Here is a 19,812-nt window from a genome sequence, read left to right on the forward strand (position 1 = left end):
GAGAGAGAGAGAGAGAGAGAGAGAGAGAGAGAGAGAGAGAGAGAGAGAGAGACAGTTAAACCATCTTAGTGCTTTTATAGTGATACAAATTAGACCTGATTTGTTGGACAGGAAACAAAAAGAAATATAACCCTTTTCTAGAATAAGAACAAATCAGAAGGGAAGTTATCCTTTACAATGCAAAATGTGCCCAAGGAGAGTGAAATACTTGTTTTACTGGAAATTCAACCTACCCAATATACATTTAAATAACCCACAGTCTGTGGTATTCAGCCCTTGAAATATCCAATTTAGACAGCCTTTGGCTGAGACCTTCTGGTTTTTAAAATAGTTCTGTTTTCAATGTCAAATATTTGATGTCCATCAGCTGCACTAAAGGAAACAAAAAGGTTGGGCAACATTGTGTCTTTTGAGATATAGTAGCATGACAGAAGGTGACAAATGGGAGAGTGTGTCACAGTGAAGCATGATATATTGCAGTGCAGTGATGTGCTGATACTCAAAGAATCCATAATATGCATCTTTCTTTTTATTTGCTGCTATTTAAGAGGAGATTACTCTGATAGATTAAGGGACTACTGTCACATTTTAGGTAACAGAGTAAGTATATTTTACTACATTAATATTTTTGTAGAAGACTGCCATGTGCTTTTTCTCTACTTCCTTTCTAATAATTTCAGATTAGACCTAGAAGCATTATAAATAGAATTCTGTTGCCTGGCTTATCCAGAGGTCATACAACATAATAAGTCTGAATTCTAAATCATTATCATGGGAAGAGATTAATGCCATGTTGGACATGCATATGATTGAGTGAGAAGTATAGATTTAAACACAGTGATATTTTATAATTTCCTCAGAATCTTTTATGATAAAATATGATGATAACCTGAAATTTCTAATCTATATTTAAAAATCATTTTGTCATTATTTTTTTAATAAAATCTGTTTGTGCTTTTATAGGAACACTATAGGATTAATGCATTTGCCTGTTATCATTTTTTAAACTGTTAGCAACCAGTAACATTGAAAATACTAATTATATATACCATATTATCATATTTTTAATCTGTAAGGCTCCTTAGCTTTCTGCTTCCAAGAAAGGTATACACTTTGAGCTATTTCTTAGAAAATTGCTGAGGTATTTTTAAGGATAGAATAAACACAAATCTGTGATTGGTACATGAATGCTCCTTATATATACTGATACCACAATTCCAAGCATAGTAGCTGCACTTGAAACAATACTAGTATGGAAAGGTTGCAATTTCATACTAAAAGTTACTTTAGGATGCTTTTTGTTCATTCAGTTGTAATCCCAGTGTCTCTTTTTTCCTGTAATCAGAAAGGAAACAGTATCCCTTTGATTAATTTACATAGTATTTTCATAAGAGTGCTATTTTGTGTCTTAAATGTTTAAACCCAATTTAAATGAAGACTTGAAAGTTAGTTTATGTGAAATTGAAGAAAATCAGTACTAAGTTACCTTATCTTCCTTTCCCCAAACATTGAAACTCATGCACCTGAAATTATCTTTACAAACCCACATATATCATATTGCATAGTACAGTCCTCACCCATGTATACGACATGATTGTTATTTTCACAAGTATAAAAATTCACTTTATGGACATAGTGGAGCATGTATCCATCGTATATGTTGGAGTATCTTTTGGGTATGTGCCTAGGAGTGGTATAGCTGGTTCCTCAGTTAGTACTATGTTCAATATTCTGGGGAACCACCAGAATGATTTCCAGAGTGATTGTACCAGCTTGGAATAGCACCAGCAATGGAGGAGTGTTCCTCTTTCTTCACATTCTTGACAGCATCTGCTGTCACCTGAGTTTTTGGTCTTAGCCATTCTGACTAAGGATGTTGAACATTTCTTTAAGTGCTTCTCAGCCATGCGAGATTCCTGAATTGAAAAGTCTCTTTTTATCTCTATTCACCATTTTAAAATAGGGTTATTTGGTTCTTTGGAGACTAATTTCTTGAATCCTTTGTATATTTTGGATATTAGCCCTCTATAAGAGGTAGGGTTGGTAAAGAACTTTTCCAAAACCAGAAAAGTGGGAAAAGTTTGTGGGTTGCTATTTTGTCCTATTGACAGTGTCCTTTGCCTTACAGAAACTTTGCAATTTTATGAGGTCCCGTTTGTCAATTCTTGATCTTAGGGCATAAGCCATTGGTGTTCTGTTCAGAAAAGTTTTGCCTGTTGCCATGTGTTCAAGCGAACACATGGAACTTCTCCAATGTCTCCTTTATTAGATTCAGTGTATCTGGTTTTATGTGGCGGTCCTTGATCCTCTTGGACTTGAGCTTTGTATAAGGAGTTAAGAATGGGTCAATTTGCATTCTTCTACATGCAGACCTCCACTTAAGCCAGCACCATTTGTTGAAAATACTATCTTTTTTTTCCCCACTGGATGATGTTTTCAGCTTCTTTGTCAAAGAACAAGTGACTGTAGGTGTGTCAGTTCATTTCTTGGTTTTCAATTCTATTCCATTGGTCTACATGCCTGCCTCTGTACCAATACCATGCAGTTTTAATCACTATTGTTCTGTAGTAGATCTTAAGGTCAGGTGATTTCCCCTAGAAGTTCTCCAGAATCTGGAAACAACCCAGAGGTCTCTAAACAGAGGAATGGATATAGAAAATGTGGTATATTTATACACTATCGTACTACTCAGCCATTAAAAACAATGACATCATGAAATTCTCAGGCAAGTGGATGGAATTAGAAAATATCATCCTGCCAGGCAGTGGTGGCAAATGATTTTAGTCCCAGCACTTGGGAGACAGAGGCAGGCAGATTTCTGAGTTCAAGGCCAGCCTGGTCTACAGAATGAGTTCCAGGACAACCAGGGCTATACAAAGAAACCCTGCCTCAAAACAAACAAACAAACAAACAAAAAACAAAACAAAAAAAGAAGAAAAAGAAAAAAAAAGGAAAAGAAAATATCATCCTGAGTGAGATAAAACAGTCACAAAAGAACACACATAGTATGTACTCACTAATAAGTGGATATTAGGAAAAATGCTTGGAATATCCATGATAAAACTTAAAGACCATAAGAAAAACAAGAAGAAGGAAGATAAAAGTATGGATGCCTCAGGCCTACTTAGAAGAGGAAACAAAATGATCACGGGAGGTAGAGGGTGGATGGGACTTCAGAGGAAGATAGGAGGGGGAGAGAACAAAAGGGGGGCAGGATCAGGTGGGAGGAGATGGGAGAGATATACAGAAGGTCAGGAAAATTAACAGAAGTGTGTAGCAATGGGGAACTGGTGTAACCACTAGAAAGTCACAGAAGCCAGAAAAGCAAGAGGATCCCAGGACCCAACAGGAATGACACTAGCCGAAATACTCAACAAAGGGGAGAAAGAACCTGTAGAGACCATACCCAGATGTTCAGCACGGCCCTGGTTGAGGGATGGGGCCACCGACCCTTCTCAAAATTTTAACCCAGAATTGCTCCTGTCTCAATATCCTTCAGCACTAGGAAATATTTTTAGACCAAAATATTATTGTGCTCTAGTAGAAGAGTATAAAAAGTGAATCTACAGCATGCTGCATTTTGCAAGGAGGAAAGGTACTTCATTTTATATATGTTCTCTTCCAAGAGAAGGTGTATGGCAAGAGTACCCATCAGCCTGGGTCTTAGTTGATTTCAAATGTCTTCAAGATTAACAATGACATCATCAAAACCACATAAGACCAAATTCTGATGCCCTGAGTTAGAGAAAAACAAGATTTCTGTCACCATAAGCAGGTAACAAATGAGTTTAGAGTAAGCCCAGTACCTCTGGAGAGTTTTTGTATGCATGTAAATACACCAAACATTTGACACTTGACACTTTAACATTTACTTAAAAATTTAGTAACACTGAAAAGATATTGTGTGGTATTTCCTCCAGTTAAGTTCAACATTAATAGGTTAATGAAATGTGGTTTTCATTTCAAATTTACAAAAACATATGAGTGTACACATATATTCACACTCATATACATATTTTTCAATCTCCAAAGACCTACACACACACACACACACACACACACACATAAGCACTAAACTCTCATGATTCTAGACTAAGATACTATTAATTTTTCTTCCATTTCTAGACATGCCATAGTCAGTTGGTGCTTCATCATGGGATTTAGAGTCAGGGTTCACTTTAAAAATATTTAATAACCAGCTCTGGAGAAGGAAGAGAAAAGGGAGTTTACTCAGAGATTTACCTAATGCTTATAATTAATATTCATGTGTTATCATAACAAGTAAAGTATAATTGAATTATTTGGTGGCTTAGTCTCTGAGAGCTCCCAGGGGATCAGGTTAGTTGATACTTTTGGTCAATCTATGGGGTTGCCATCCTCTTCAGTCCCTTCAGTATTTCCCCTAACTTTTCCTTACGGGTCCCTGACCTCAGTGCAATGGTTGGCTGTAAGTATCTGTGTCTTGTCTCAGTCAGCTGCTGGTAGAGTCTCTCAGAGGACAGTAATGCTAGGCTCCTGTCTGCAAGCACAATATAGCATCATCAATAGTGTCAGAGTTTGGTGCCCACCCATGGGATGGAGTCCAAGTTAAGCTAGTTACTGGATGGCCTTTCCTTGAATCTCTGCTCCATTTTTGTCCCTGCGTTTCTTTTAGACAGGAACATTCTGGGTGAAAATTTTTGAAGGTAGGTTGGTGACCCACATCCCTCCACTTGGGGCCTGTCTATTTACTGGAGGTGGTCTCTTCAGGTTCTATCTTTCCACTGTTTGGTATTTTGGCAAAGGTATTATTAGCGTTTGACCCATCTGGAGTCCATTAGGTCATAAAAGCTGGCCTCTTCTTCACTCAATTCTGTTCCACAGATGTTCAGACACTTTTATGAGGTGCCACTTGTAAATTGTTTTCCTTAATTCCAGGGCACATGAGATGATATTCAGAAAAATCTATAGTATGCTGTAGAGTAGTGCCTAATATTTCTTCTAGGATGTTTGTTGTTAAATATTTTGCATTATTAAAGTGTTTGATCTATCTGGAGTTATTTTGTTGCAAGGAGATATATTTTGGTCTTGTTTCTTATACTGTGAACTTTCAGATTTCTCAGCATTATTTGTTGAAGATATTGACTTTTCTCCTCTGAATTTTTTGACATTTTTTGAAATATCATATAGCTATCAACATTTATGTGTGTGTGTGTGTGTGTGTGTGTGTATATATATATATATATATATATGTATGTATATATACATATACATATATTTGGGCCTTCTATTTTGTTTCATTTGTGTACATGCTGATTTTATTATTGACTTGGTTATATACATTGAAATATGAAATAGGACTATCTCGAGCATTTTTCTATTTGCTTAGAGTTGCTTTTACTACATGCAATCTTTTATGGTTTTAACAAATTTGGTGACAAGTTTTTTTTTTTTTTGGTGAGGACTGAGATATTTGATGAGGATATGACTAAATCTGTAATAGATTTTGATAAAATGGCCTTTTTCACAATATTAACTACCATTCTGTGAGCATGGTTTGTCCTTCAGCTTTCTAGACTCTTTCTGTCCCTAGTGAAGCAAAATTTTAATTATAGAGGACTTTGACCTCCTTCGTTAAGCTAATTTCTAAATATTTAACTTTACTTTGAGGATGTCATGAACATGAGTAGGTATATTATCTCTTTCTAAACATGCTTCTTATTGGCATACATTAAAGCCATTGTTTTTAATAAGATTATTCTGTATCTTAAGTTTACTGAAATTGAGTTTTATTTTTATAAATTTTATGATACATAATTTAGGATATCTGTTGCATAACATTATGTCATTAGTGAATTGGAGTAGTTTGAATTGTATTGCTTTTCCTTTACACATTTTTATCCTGTTAGTTTTCTTTTCTTATCTTGTTGATCCCATTAAGGGTTAAATACACTCACTGAAAAAAATTGGAGATAGTGTCAGATTGAGTCAATACTGAATGTAATAAGATTAATTTCAGTTTTCCCCTGTTTATGATGTTCCATGTGGGTTTGTCATGTATACTCTTTATTATATTATGGTATTTTCCTTTCATCATTAATATCACTACCACTTTTATCATGTCAGTTTACTTGACTTTTTAAAGGCTTTTTTGCATCTACTAAAATTATCATGTTACTTAGGTCCATTTATTTGATTTGTCCGTTTATTGACTTTCAAATATTGAACCATCCCTGCATCTCTGGGACACAGTGAACATTATGTATATGCTTTCTATGTGGCTTCTTTTCCCTTTCCCCTTTCCCCTTTTCCCTTTCCCTTTCCCTTTCCCTTTCCCTTTCCTTTCCCTTTCCCTTTTCCCTTTTCCCTTTCCCTTTTCCCTTTCCCTTTCCCTTTTTCCATTTCCCTTTCCCCTTTCCCCTTTCCCCTTTCCCCTTTCCCCTTTCCCTTTCCCCTTTTCCCTTTTTTCCCTTTTCCCTTTTCCCTTTTTTCCCTTTTCCCTTTTCCCTTTCCCTCTTTCTCCCTTTCCCTCTTTCCCTCTTTCCCTTTCCCTCTTTCCCTCTTTTTCCCTTTCCCTTTTCCTTTTCCCCTTCCTTCCTTCCTTCCTTCCTTCCTTCCTTCCTTCCTTCCCTTCTTTCTTTCTTTTATTTCTTTCCTTCCTCTTTCCATCCTTCCACCTCTTTCCTTCCTCCCCTGTTTTCTTCCCTTCTTCTTTATTCCTTCCTTTTTTTCCTTCTTTTTGTCTAGACAGGGTTTTTCTGTGTAACTCTAGCTGTCTGGAAACTTGCTCTGTAGATAAGACTGGCCTCAAACTCAGACACATATCAGCCTCTGTCTCCCAATGCTAGGATTAAAGGTATGCACCATTTAATAAGTGTTTTAAATATTTTTTCATAAACATTATAAGGATTTAATTTACATTTTTAGTTGTTTTACCTTTACCTGGTTTTAGTGGTAGAGTAACATTGGCATCATAGAACATTCTTAGAAATATTCTTTCTATTTCTACATTTTAAAAATAATTTAGGAAGTATTTCATATGATATTCTTCAAAAGTCTGGTAGAATTCTACTGAGTGTATCTGGGCCAGGACTTTGTTCAGGTAAAAGATTTTCTAATATTGTTTTAATCTCCTCATTTATTAAAGTTGGTTTGTATTGTTAGACTCTTTTAGTTTAACTTTTGATTATTCAAATTAGTTTAGTAATTAGTAGATATCTTTTAAATTTTACAACTGAATGATTGCAATCTTTTAAAGAATTCCCTTATAATATTCTATGTCCAATGCAATGTTTCCCTGTTCATTTCAGAGTCTTTTAATTTGGGTCATCTCTTTTTAATTTTTGGTTATGTTGTTGTGTGTCTGCTAAACTTGTTTACGTCTCCAAAAATCAGTTCTTTTATTTGCATCAGCTCTGTGTTTGCTTTGTTCTTGTTTTTCCAAAATTTTGCTTGTACGATTAAGTCATTTATTTTTGCTATTTCTTATTGTATACTGTAGGCAGCTAGAGTTGTAAATTTTCTTCATAGGACTGCTTTTAATGTGTCCTGGGGGTTTCTTATTGTTTCATTTTTATTTATCAAAGACATTCTTTTTATTTCTTGATTTCTTCTTTGACCCATTCACTATGTGGTAGTGAGTTATCTAGACTTCATGTGATTATGTACTTCCTAGAAAGTTATTTCCTGAAAATTGTGTTTTATTACACTATTGTCAAATAGTCTATGCACAGAAATATTTAGTTTGTGTTTTTGTCTCAAGATGTGTTCTATTACAAAGAAGTAATTTCAGAAGAATCTAAATTTTAGGCTAGAACAAGGAAGTAGACTTCAGACATGAAAATGACTTTAGGCTAGGACTGGGAAGTAGGCTCAGATATTTTGGTCATCCTGATAAGCCCTTAGAAACAGTGATCACAGGAGTGTTCACGTAATTGGATTTAATACCTTGCTTGTTCTTTAACTATTTGTGTTTATTTTCTTGCTTGTTCCTTGACAATTTGCACCTATTGTACTGCTAGACCCTCAACCTACAACTGACCTTAATGCATGCATGTAATTAAAATGTTATAAAAACAAAAAGGAGGGGGGAATGTGATGGGGGTTCTAGGGAGGGGAAACAGGGAAAGGGGATGACATCTGAATAAATAAATAAATGTAATGTAAATAAATAAGATATCCAATAAAAAAGATGTGTTCTATTTTAGAAAAGCCTCCATGGGATGATAGGTGGGAACAATAATCTTTAGTGTTTGCTTTAATAATCTGTAGATATCACCAAAGTCCATTTTATATCTCTTGTCATTTAATTCTTATTTGTCTTTGTTTATTTTTGTCTAGATCATCTATTGATTGGAGAAAATAATGTGTTGAAATCATCTACTATTTAGTAATGGGTTGATATTTATATGTGTTCTTAACCTCTGTATTACACTTTTTAATAAAGCTGGGTTTTTAATAAAGTGTGAATGAGTGCATGTAAGTGTGTGTGTGTGTGTGTGTGTGTATGTGTATGTAAACATATGTATTTATTTAACTATATATTTAAGATATTAATGACTTCTTGCTTAACTGTTGCTTTGATCACAAAGTAGTATCCTTTTTTAGCTCTTTAGATTAAATTAAAACTTTAATTTGAAGTTTATTTTGTAAGGCATTAGGAAAAATTATTTATTCTTTCATTGGATTTTTTTTCCCATCTTTTAGTTTAAGATGTGTATATGTTTAGTTTAAGATGCGTTTCTTGGTTGTTGTTTCTTAATCCAATCAGCCACCTTGTCTTTTGATTAGAGGACTATGAGAATTCATATTGTTCATACTTTTAGCAATTATGGAAAGTCAAATTAAAACAACTTTACAATTATATCTCACCCAATCAGAATGGACAAGATCAACAAAATAAACAATAAAAGAATGCTGAGGAGGATTTGGGCAAAATAAAATCCTCCAAAGGAAATCCTCACCCACTGTTGGTGCTTTTGCAAATTGATCTGATTACTCTAGAAATCACTGTGCTGAATTCTTAAAAAGACACCAACAAATCGAAGATATGACTTGACTATGTCAGTAACATAGGAGATCCAATGGTCTTGACATCTTCTACTGAGATACTTGCTGAACTATTTTATTCAAAATAGCTAATAGACAGAAAAAGCCTCAGTATCCATCAGCTGGTGTGTGTGTGTGTGTGTGTGTGTGTGTGCATGTGCATGCATGCTTGTGATGAAATGAAGTTACAAAGTTATGTCACTTGAAAAGAAAGTGCTTCCCTTGAAACCCGTATACCATCCAACAAAAATTCAGCAAGAGAAGCCTCATTTCTAATTGTTGTTCAGGAAATTCCTAGAGAATCTGAAAATTCTTACATTGCCAAATGAGGAAAGCAATCAACTCTCCTATACCTGTGCTGCCTATATATCAAAACAATGACTAGCATGGCAAGATATTTTTAAAGTCATGGCCCTCATCTACATGGCATCTAAGAACTATCCAACTGTACTTAACAACTCATTCAACAGGAGGAAAATCATGCCTGGAACTGCAAATTTACATAATTTCCAGGGTTTATTAAGGTCATGGGTCTTAAAATAGAAACTACCAATGCCATTTAAACAAGCCAGCATGATTTCTAATTATAATCAAAATACTTATGCTCACAGATAAATGTAGTTCTCACTCCTCTTCAAAGATGTTGCTCTTTGCAGCAGACCTAGATTATCATAGAAAACCACAACTATTCAAAATATAGTCAACAACTAATTTCAAGATACCCAGCCCCAACAGATATAGTTACAGCACAATGTCCACACTCAAAGCTCAGGAATCATCATGGAGAAGGCTACTGAAAAAATTTTTAAGAGCTTCAGGAATGGGAAATATGTTGAAGTAATGTTTCTTTAAAATGACAGGAAAGCGTGATACTTCAATGAGATGACTGCCTAAACAGAACTGAATAATGACAACAGGTGTAGAAATGCTGAAGTGAAAGATAGACATCTGATGGGGTCATGCCCATTGACAAAGAACTACAGGCAACAAATAAATTCTGAAAATAGGAGACTTAGTCTCTTAGGGATGAGCCTTCTATTAAGCAGTCAACCCTGAAATCACATATATACAAGTAACACTAAAGAGACCTATCACATTATATTTATATACTTACGTGGGAGGGCAGGGGGGGAGGAGAAAGGGAAGGGGGAATAAGGAGCACCCTCTCTGATACAAAGAAGTAAGGGATGGAGTGAAGAATTCTGGGAGAAGAAACCAGGAAGGGGGCAACATTTAGAATGTGAATAAATTAAATAAATAAATAAATAAATAAATAAATAAATAAATATTAATCAGTATTTCTGCCAGGCCAACTTACTGTTTTTCACTGCTAGAATTCTTTTTTTGTTTTCATTTGTTTGTTTTAGTAGTATAATATTCCACTCATAATCTGCATTTACTACAACCACTGGAACTGGACCAGGTAACTGTTCATCCACTATCATCACTCATGGAAATACAATGGTTTTTTCCTATCATTTACATCTAAGATGAGAGAAGCTTGACATATATACTTAAAGAAATTCTTTACCTATATCATGACTGCATGAAACAATTCAAAGCTGGTTCTGATCTTTCAGTATGAAATCACTGAATTAAGGTAAAATGAGTAACTAATAGCATAAAATAATTCTTTGACCTATTTTTCCTCCTTGAATGAGATAAGAATCATGAAGCTACGGTTACATCACCAATTTCTTGTTAAAGTGTTAGAGGAGCCCTGATCACTAAAACCTAATGAAATTGCTTAATTGCTTATGCATAGAGCGTGAGAGAGCTGGCAAGTATTTCCTAATTTGTGTCTTTTGATTAAATAATTTATTTAGCAACATTAACCTGAAATAGTCAGAGACATCATTTTCCCCAGGATTAGCTTATTTATTTAAAATAGAAAAGTATTAAATGACTAAAGCAAGATTAATAAGAACCATTTCTATTTTTAATTTTTTAAAATGTTTGTTTATAAATTAGAAAAATGACCACCCCTTTAACAAAGATTTGTGTTGAAGGCTCATCATGAGTTGCATGGAGAGTTGTTGTGAGCATTTAAACCTCTCAAGTTTGCATATGTTACACGTTAAAATATGTAATAATGTAACTGCTGTGTGTGTTCTCTGTATCTTCTCTGTGAGTGTGAGTTAGCATATATTCATTTTTGTGAATATGAGTACACATATCATTGTGCAGATGTGAAAGTCAGAACAATTCTGGTTTTTGTCCTTACCTTCTACCTTCTGTGAGACTGACTATCTTTTTGTTCAGTTTCTAGTTACTTCATGAGATAGGATAACTTTCCTAAGACTTCTGGAGAATGTCATGTCAACTTCCATCTTTTGTCATAGCTTTAAGTTTATAGATATTCATGATAATGGTGCAGATTTTACATGATTATGGTGATTGGAGCTCACATCCTCAAGCATAGACAAGCACTTTTAAGCACTGGGCCATTTCCCTAGGCCCAAAAACATTTTTTAAATTATAAATGTGTGTCATTGACAAAGATAGAACTCACAGATTAATAGTAATGCTGATTCATGAGGAACTGAAGAATTACACCTGCTCTAATCCAGTCTACTTAAGTCCATAAGTCTCAGACAATTAATTTATCTCTGTGAGCTACTGCATAAGCAATAAAGGAATCTAGTGCAATTTTTTTGTTGAAAGATTAATGATGAAATGTTTTGAAATGCATAACTTCTTTTTCAAAAAGTCTCTTTATTTTTAAGTATATGAATGTTTTACCCACATGTATGTCACACTTGTTTGCCATGCTCATAGACTGCTACGAGCAGTAGACCAGAAGACGATGCTGTGTGGATAATAGAACTCACACCTAGGTCTGAAAGACAAGCTAGTGTTTTCATCACTGAGCCAAACTCACCAGTGCCTATTTTATATATTTTTTAAATTAAACAGTTTATCATATGAAATTTATACTCTTTACCACTTTACTTGTACAGTTCAGTAATGTTAAGGATGTCCATGCATTTATACAGTTCTAGAATATTGCAACTTGAAAATGAATCCTTATGCCTTAGTAATAACTCTTCTTTCTTTTCCTGTTGTTTCTGGTATCCATTATTTCATTCTTTAGACTATGTATCAGACTATAGAAATAATATATAAAGTTGGACTCATTAGTTCTTTTATCTTAGGACATGCACATAGTATTTTCATGATTCCTTTATCTGTAGGACATATCAGAATACCTCCTTTTTCTAAGGCTCAATTATACTTGACTGTGTATGTGTGTGACACAGTGTAGCTATGCACTAACTTACCTGGGGACATTTGTATTTTCTCTCTTTCTATTATGGCGAGCACTTATATGATGATGAGTGTGTCAATATCTCCTGAGTACCTTTCCTTCTATCTACCCAGTTATATTCTCAGAAGTATCTGGATGAATTAATTACATTCATTGCATCAGTTCTTTCTTCTCATTGCTAAGAAAACTCATTGACAAAGCAACTTACAGGGAAGACAAGTTGGTTTTTTTCATTACAGAGGTTGAAATCCATTGAGGGATTGAAGAAATGGCCACTAGAAATGTTTCATCAGTGGTGATAGGATCTTTTGATATAAGTTGTTCACTTTTTAGTGCAACTGTAAACAAAGGAAAGGATCAGAAACAGGCCTGTCACAAGTGAGACCCTTCCACCAGCCAGGACTCCTGTCCCAAATGTTGTATATACTCCCAAAAATGCACAGCCACCTAAAGACCAAGTATTGAAATCCATGAGCATGCAGGACAAATTTCACATTTAAAGCTTAACATTAGTTCAAATTTCAATTTGTGGAGGAGCTATCACATTGATTTCTCCAATCTGTGGCATTCTGTATTCCTACCAATAATGTGCCTAGAACCAAATTTATCCACATTGGTCACTTCACTGCTTGCTACTTTCTGGTTTATGTTTGTTTCTGCATTAATCCTTCTGGTTATAGTTTTGATCTTTATTGAGATAGACTCTCAGTCATTTTATTCACCTACTAGGTTCATATCTAGCTAAATAAATTGACACATTTTAGAATTTCCTTAATTTAGTTTGTTGTTATTGTGGTTGTTGCTGTTGATGATGTTTTTCACTTGCAAATAAATATCCTGTCTAATGTTTTAAGAGAAGGTTGCTAAACTGACTTTCCAGATTCTTGCAAAAGACTAGTGAAGGGCATAGAAATCAAAAGCATAGTGGGAGGAACTTGACCAGCTTTGAAGAGTGGAGGACTCTCCATAAACTAAGTGGAATTCTTGCTAAGAACAGGATAAGCAGACCACAGCAAAGTGGGTGGAGTAAAAAGGAAGAATAGGGCCAAGGTTTAGTCCAGAGGGATTTATGTCCAGAGGGTCCCTCTGGATGTGGAGTAGAGTTGGTGCACAAAAAGGATCTGTGTTACCATAAAATAATGAGAAGCCTGCCTTTGCTCTTTCAGTTGTTTTCCTTCATCATATCAGCTTCACTCACTGAAAAATATACAAGAATTACGATGCCTACAAGTAATGCTTTTAATAAGGCATTACTTTAGGTTCAAATTCTTGGGAGATTTTTAAGAGACAAAGTCACAGAGAGAGAACATATTTATAAAACTATGAATTGTTTATTGTACAATTTAAATATGACCATAACACACTCACATTAAATATGAGAACAATTTAGAGAAGCCATATGACATCAAAACACTTTATATTTTGGAAAGAGTAATAAGCCTAACTTTCCACATAAAAAACTAACAGGATTATTTTAAGTAAGAATCGTAAAATGAAATCAGATATCAAATGTTTACTTTAAGAATATTTATATTTCTATGAGTCATATCATGACTTTATATTTTATTTCAGAATATCAGTAAGCTAATTATAGCAATCAAGACAGTTTGTTTAATTGGCCTTAATTTTTACATGGCATGAATTGATTTTCCTGAAAAAAATCCATTGTAAGAAATTATGAATACAGAATTGTAGTATAGTATAAATAACAATGACTTAAAATTAAACATTAAGACTTTTTTGTGGACAAAGATAAAATTTACAACTTTGGCCTTATTTCTCGTGTGTACTCTTTTAAGTTAGAAAGAATCTACCAAAACATCTGTACATTCTTCCTTTCCTGTTATGATTTTACACATTGCTAAATCTCACGCAGATAAACAGATTCAAATAAAATTTGGTGATAAAAGAAACCAGCACCTACTGTATGCTGAGAATTTCGATGGCAACTTTCCTCTGAATATGAATTAAAATGGCTAGGTTATAAATCCCCTGAAAATAAGGTTTATAATGGAAATGCTGACAGGCATTTAACGATAGCAGCAGTAGCTGGCACCACTGTAATAAAAGGACTTAAATGAAAAAAAAATGCATGCTGCACAAAGACATGCATATTTCAGGGTGAAGCTATGTGCAGACTCAATGTAGGGATGGATGATAATGTGCCCTGGCAATTATGATGCATGTGGCCGGTAACAAAGGATCTTGAAATTCAGCTTCCAATCAAATTGTGGGAGAGTTTAAGAAAAAGCCAGACTTCTGTATTGTTCCTGTTCTATTACTCTGCACCATCATCTCAGGAATGTACTTTATTCCATTTCCCTGTGAGAGCAAAGAAAAACTTAGTCAGAATCTGAGCCTCAGGGAACAAGACAGGTCTTATAACAGCCAGACCTCTGAGGCCCTTGAACGAATACATGATTGAAGTGCTGGTTAGGCATTAGGGCAGGGAATACCAACCCCATCCTCTAAGGATGATAAATCTCTTCAGTCATGCAGTTCACCATTCTGCCTGTTTCAAGTCCCTCAGTAGACAGGACAGTAACCCTAAATGGCTCCCCTCAACCATCTGAATACAGATTTCACCCTTTGATTATATCCCAATCATACATTAGTATTTTGTTTTTTCTTTCTTCTTGGTAATGAATCACTTAACTGTAATCTCTCCTACTCCTCCTCTTTCTCTTCCTCTTCCTCCTTCCTCCTCTCTCACCTCTGTCTCTTCCTGTTGCTTTTTTGCTATAGTTCTAAATTTTAAGCTTATATGTTTTAAGCTCATAACATTCAATATATAATTGAATGCTAAACATATCAAGTTGGGTGGTTCTCAGTATCCCTATAAAAGTTTTAAATCTTCTAAAAAAACAAACTTAAAAATTTCACTTGTAGATTCGCATTTCCAGACACCTGTGCCCAAGGTTAGTACCAAAGAGATACATTCTGTAATTATTTTGAAAAATAACAAGGTCTTTAGCTATTTTGGGGAAGAATTTCCTCAGGAAATAGAATAAAGTCACGCTGGTGTTAGAATATGTGTATTCTTTCTTCATACCTATAAATCCCACCCAAACTGTCAAGGTTGACAATTCAAAACGATAATCAAAACCACTTTTTACTTTCCTTCTTGTACCTGCCACAGGCAAGTTATAAAAGATATGATAACTGATCCCAAAGAATGGCTGGTATTAAATATTTGACATAGGCTGAAAAGAATGCTATGAGTATGGCTGTAAGTCACAAAGCTGTTTAGTTTTTAAACTGCAGGTAACTAGAACTATATGTGCTCATATTTTTTATTGCAGGCTTTCTCAGTAGTTAAATTAAATTAAATAGTTTAATTGAATCACTTTAAATAATATATTAAAATACATAATTTTTGAGGTACTGAGTATTTTTAATAAACCTCTGCAACTATATATTATGAATACCATTCAGGTACATATCTTACTGAATACATACTTGAATTGATCATAGTTTGTTCATTGGTATGAAATGAAACTGAAATGGAAACTTCTGGTTTCTTTGGAAAGTCAGTTGTATCACGTTATGTTTTTCTCTGAAAGCTGTCTTGTGAGAGGATGTTTGACTAAAGTAGACACTTGAGAGGATGTTTTGTTGAAGCAGACATGTGAAAGGACAAGTGGTGTTTTGCAGGAGCAGATGCTTAAGAGGGCATGTGATGTTTGGAAAAGTATAAATGGAACCCTCAAAATAGTAAGAGGTTGTTGCTACTAATTCATGTTTGTGCTTGCTATTGAACTGGACTGCTGGTATACTGACAACAAAAAGCGGAATCACCCCAAAGAACAACTTCTAAACACTTCCATAAACTTCTTTTCCTACTAACCTTGTTTATCCCCAACCTCTAGTCAGTGGGCTAGAAGAGAGGTTGAATCATTTAAGAACCTTAAATAATGAAGTAGGTTTAGAGAAAAACCTAAGTCTACATTAAACTTTAATAAAGATTGCCAAATACTTTCCCAAATTCATTCATATTTCATATTCTCTCTCTCTCTCTCTCTCTCTCTCTCTATATATATACATATACATATAAACATACACACACACACACACACACATATATATATATATATATATATATATATATATATATATATATATATATCTTCCTCTCATTTAAATTCTGATGATTATTTATTTCTTACTTGGCCATTAGCAGTATTTTATATTTAATTATCTTCAGTCTTTTTGTCAACATTTTAAATTTTTTCTTAAATTCAGTTTGTCAACTTTCAATTGGTTCATCTACACTTTTTCATAGAGAAGAATCTTTGTCTACTTCCTCAATAATTTCTCTTATATTTTATTCTAGACATGGTACAATTTTAGGTTTTACATCACTCATAGTGGCTGATGTTATTACCTTGATAAAACTCATTTAAGAGCTATGCCAGGGATTGTTTTTTCCCCCTCCTAAACTTTTTCTGTTTTTTTCAATATATTTTCATTTTATTTATTTATTTATTTATTTATTTACTTATTTATTCATTCATTCAATTTAAATCACAATATCACCCCCAGTTTTCCACCCGGTACTCCCTCAAGCAAGTTCTATCCCCATTTACACTTCTCTTTCTCTTTTGAGAAGGGGAAGCCCCGCTCTGGGTGTCATCCCCCAACTAAACACCCCCAAGACACACAGACACATCAAGTATCTGTGGTTCTAGGCATATCCTCTCCCACTGACCCAAACAAGGTACTCCATTTACTGAAGCAGGATCCAAAGCAGGCAGGCCACAGGCTCAGAAACAGCCTTTTCTTCAGGTATTGGAGGTCCCACATGAAGATCAAGCTACTCACCTACTACATATATTCAGGGGGCCTGGTCCAGCCCACACTCATTCTTTGGTTGGTGATTCAGTGTCTGCAGTACCCCAAAGGTCTAGATTAGTAGACTCTGTTGGTCTTCCTGTAGAGTCCTAGTTCTCTTCTGGACCTTCAGGCTTTTTCCTACCTCTTCTGCAAAACTCTTAGAGCTCCATCTAATATTTGGGTGTGAGCCTCTGCATATCTTTCCATTGGCTACTGGGTAGAGCCTCTCAGAGAAAAGTAATGCTAAGTTCCTGTCTGCAAACATAACACAGTATTATTAATAGTGTCATGGATTTGTTCTTGCCCATGGGAAGGGTTTCAACTGGGCCAATAATAGTTGGCCATTACCTCAGTTTCTGTTCTATCTTTATCCCTGCACATCTTGTAGGCAGAAAATATTTTGAATCAAAAGTTTTGTAGGTGGGTTGCTGTCCTCACCTCTCCACTGGGAGTCCTGCCTTCAGAATCCATATTCTCCACTGTTAAAAGGTTCAGCCAAAATCATTCCCATAGACCTTCTTAGGCCTCTATCCATCCCAGGTCTCTGGAACATCTTAGAGATTGCCTTCCCCAGCCCCACCACCTATTTCCCTGTTCTTCTTATGTACAGTTTCCTACCCTTTCCCCCCTGCTCCCTGCTTCCAGCCAGTTCTCTCTTTCCATTGACCTACAGGTATTTTGAGGTATGTCTGGGGATTTTCTTTTTCTTCCCCACATAACATTTTAATTGATTCTCTGAGAGTTTTACATCACACATCCTGTTCACAAGCCATTCCCAGTTCTTCCATGTCTGTCCCCTTTTTGACCTCCCACTAATATAAGTAAAAAAATTACAAATAATACTTTCAAAAATGTAAAAAGGGCCCAATTTCTGTTATCTATATACACACTGGAACATAGTCAAATTCTTAGTGGCCGGCCTCTTGAAATAGAACTGTGTCCTTCCTTCGCTTCCCACACCTTTATCAGAATCCATCAATTGTGGGATGCTGCTCTACAGCATCTCAATTACACTTAGTTATTTTTTATTTATTTACATTCCAAAAGTTGTGCCCCTTCCCATTTCCCCTCCCGAGTTCTTCACCCCATCCCTCCCACCTCCAAGAGGGTGCACCCCTACAAGACCACCTATACCCACCTCACCTCCACCAGTATCACTCTTTACTGGAGCATCAAGTTTCCACAGGATTACGTGTATCCTCTCCCACTGAGGTCATATAAAACGTAGTCCTCTGGTACACACATATAGCCTATGTATGCTCCTTGGGTTTTGGATTAGTCTCTGGGAGCTCTGAGGGGTCCAGTTTAGTTGACACCGTTGTTCCTCCTATGTGGATGCAATCTGCTTCAGCTATTTCTGTCCTTTTTCTAACTCTTCCATACTGGTCCCTGACCTCAATCCAGTGGTTGGCTGTACATATCTGCATGTGTCTCAGTCAGTTGCTTGTAGAGCCTCTCAGAGGACAACCATGCCAGGTTCTGGTCAGCATGCCCGATATGGTCTCAGTAATATTGTCAGGATTTGGTGTCTGTGTACAGGATAGGTCTCAAATTGGGCAGATCATTGGGTGGCCATTTTCTCCCTGTATTTCCTTTAGACAAGAATGAATCAAAATATGTAGCAGTTGGGGGTTAGGAGGTAGGGGCATCCTCTAGAAAGTTCGGAGACTTATAAAGTTCCAGAGAATATCCTGGTGAGATATTACCAGGAATCAATGGGCATGACATTAGCTGAAATGCCTAACAATGAGGAGATGGAACCTAAAGAGACTACCTTCAGTAGATAGGCATGGCCCCCAGTTGAGGCAGGGGGCTACATATCTTCAAAGTTGTTAACCCATCACACTTTTTATTAGTTCTTTTTGGTGGCTTCCTCCCTAGGCTGTTACTTTGATTTTGGGGTAGTGGTGTTTGGAAGAGATGAGGGTTGTCAGAGAAGCCTTCTAGGACTCTCTTTTTCAACTGTGTGTCTGTAGCCATTTATATCAAAACAAAAGTAGCTTCCTTTTTCTTCACAGTCAGCTGAAGTATGGTTTATGGGCCTCCATTCTGTTTCTAGTGACAAAAAAACAAAAAACAAAAACAAAACAAAACAAAAAACCTCAAACAAACAAACAAAAAAAGCAGAACTGCAGACCCAGACAAGACCCTCTGAGGCTGCCTGGACCATAGACATCAACACAGTCTCAGGTGGCAGCACAGGCCACCCACATCACAATGGCTCCTGGTGTCAGAATGGGCTACAGGCATCAGTGGCGCTGCTTCAGACCGCAGAAAACTGCATGGCCTTCCATGATAACATGCTCCCTGGAAAATAACACAAACTCCATTTGCAGCAGTTTCTCAGACTCACATGTAGCCCTTGGTGGCTGCGACGACCCAGACGTGGATTCATCATGATCTCAGATGGCAGCTAAAGCCACAAATGCCAACTTGGACCTATGATCAGGCCAGCCAACGGGTCGTGACAGGGCCCCAGGCTGCAGCACAGACCACAGATATCAGCACAGTCCTCAGTAGAAACTCTCTCCCTCTCCTCTTCTCCCTCTCTCCCTCTCTCCCTCTCTCCATCTCTCCCTCTCTCTCTCTCTCCATCTCTCCCTCTCTCCCTCTTTCCCTCTCCCTCTCTCTCTCCATCCCCCCCACCCTCTCTCTCCTCTCTCCGCCCCTCCGGAACTCCACTT

The sequence above is a fragment of the Grammomys surdaster genome, unplaced genomic scaffold (genome assembly GCF_004785775.1).
Source record: "Grammomys surdaster isolate TR1022 unplaced genomic scaffold, NIH_TR_1.0 97, whole genome shotgun sequence".
In the NCBI taxonomy this organism is placed as follows: Eukaryota; Metazoa; Chordata; class Mammalia; order Rodentia; family Muridae; genus Grammomys; species Grammomys surdaster.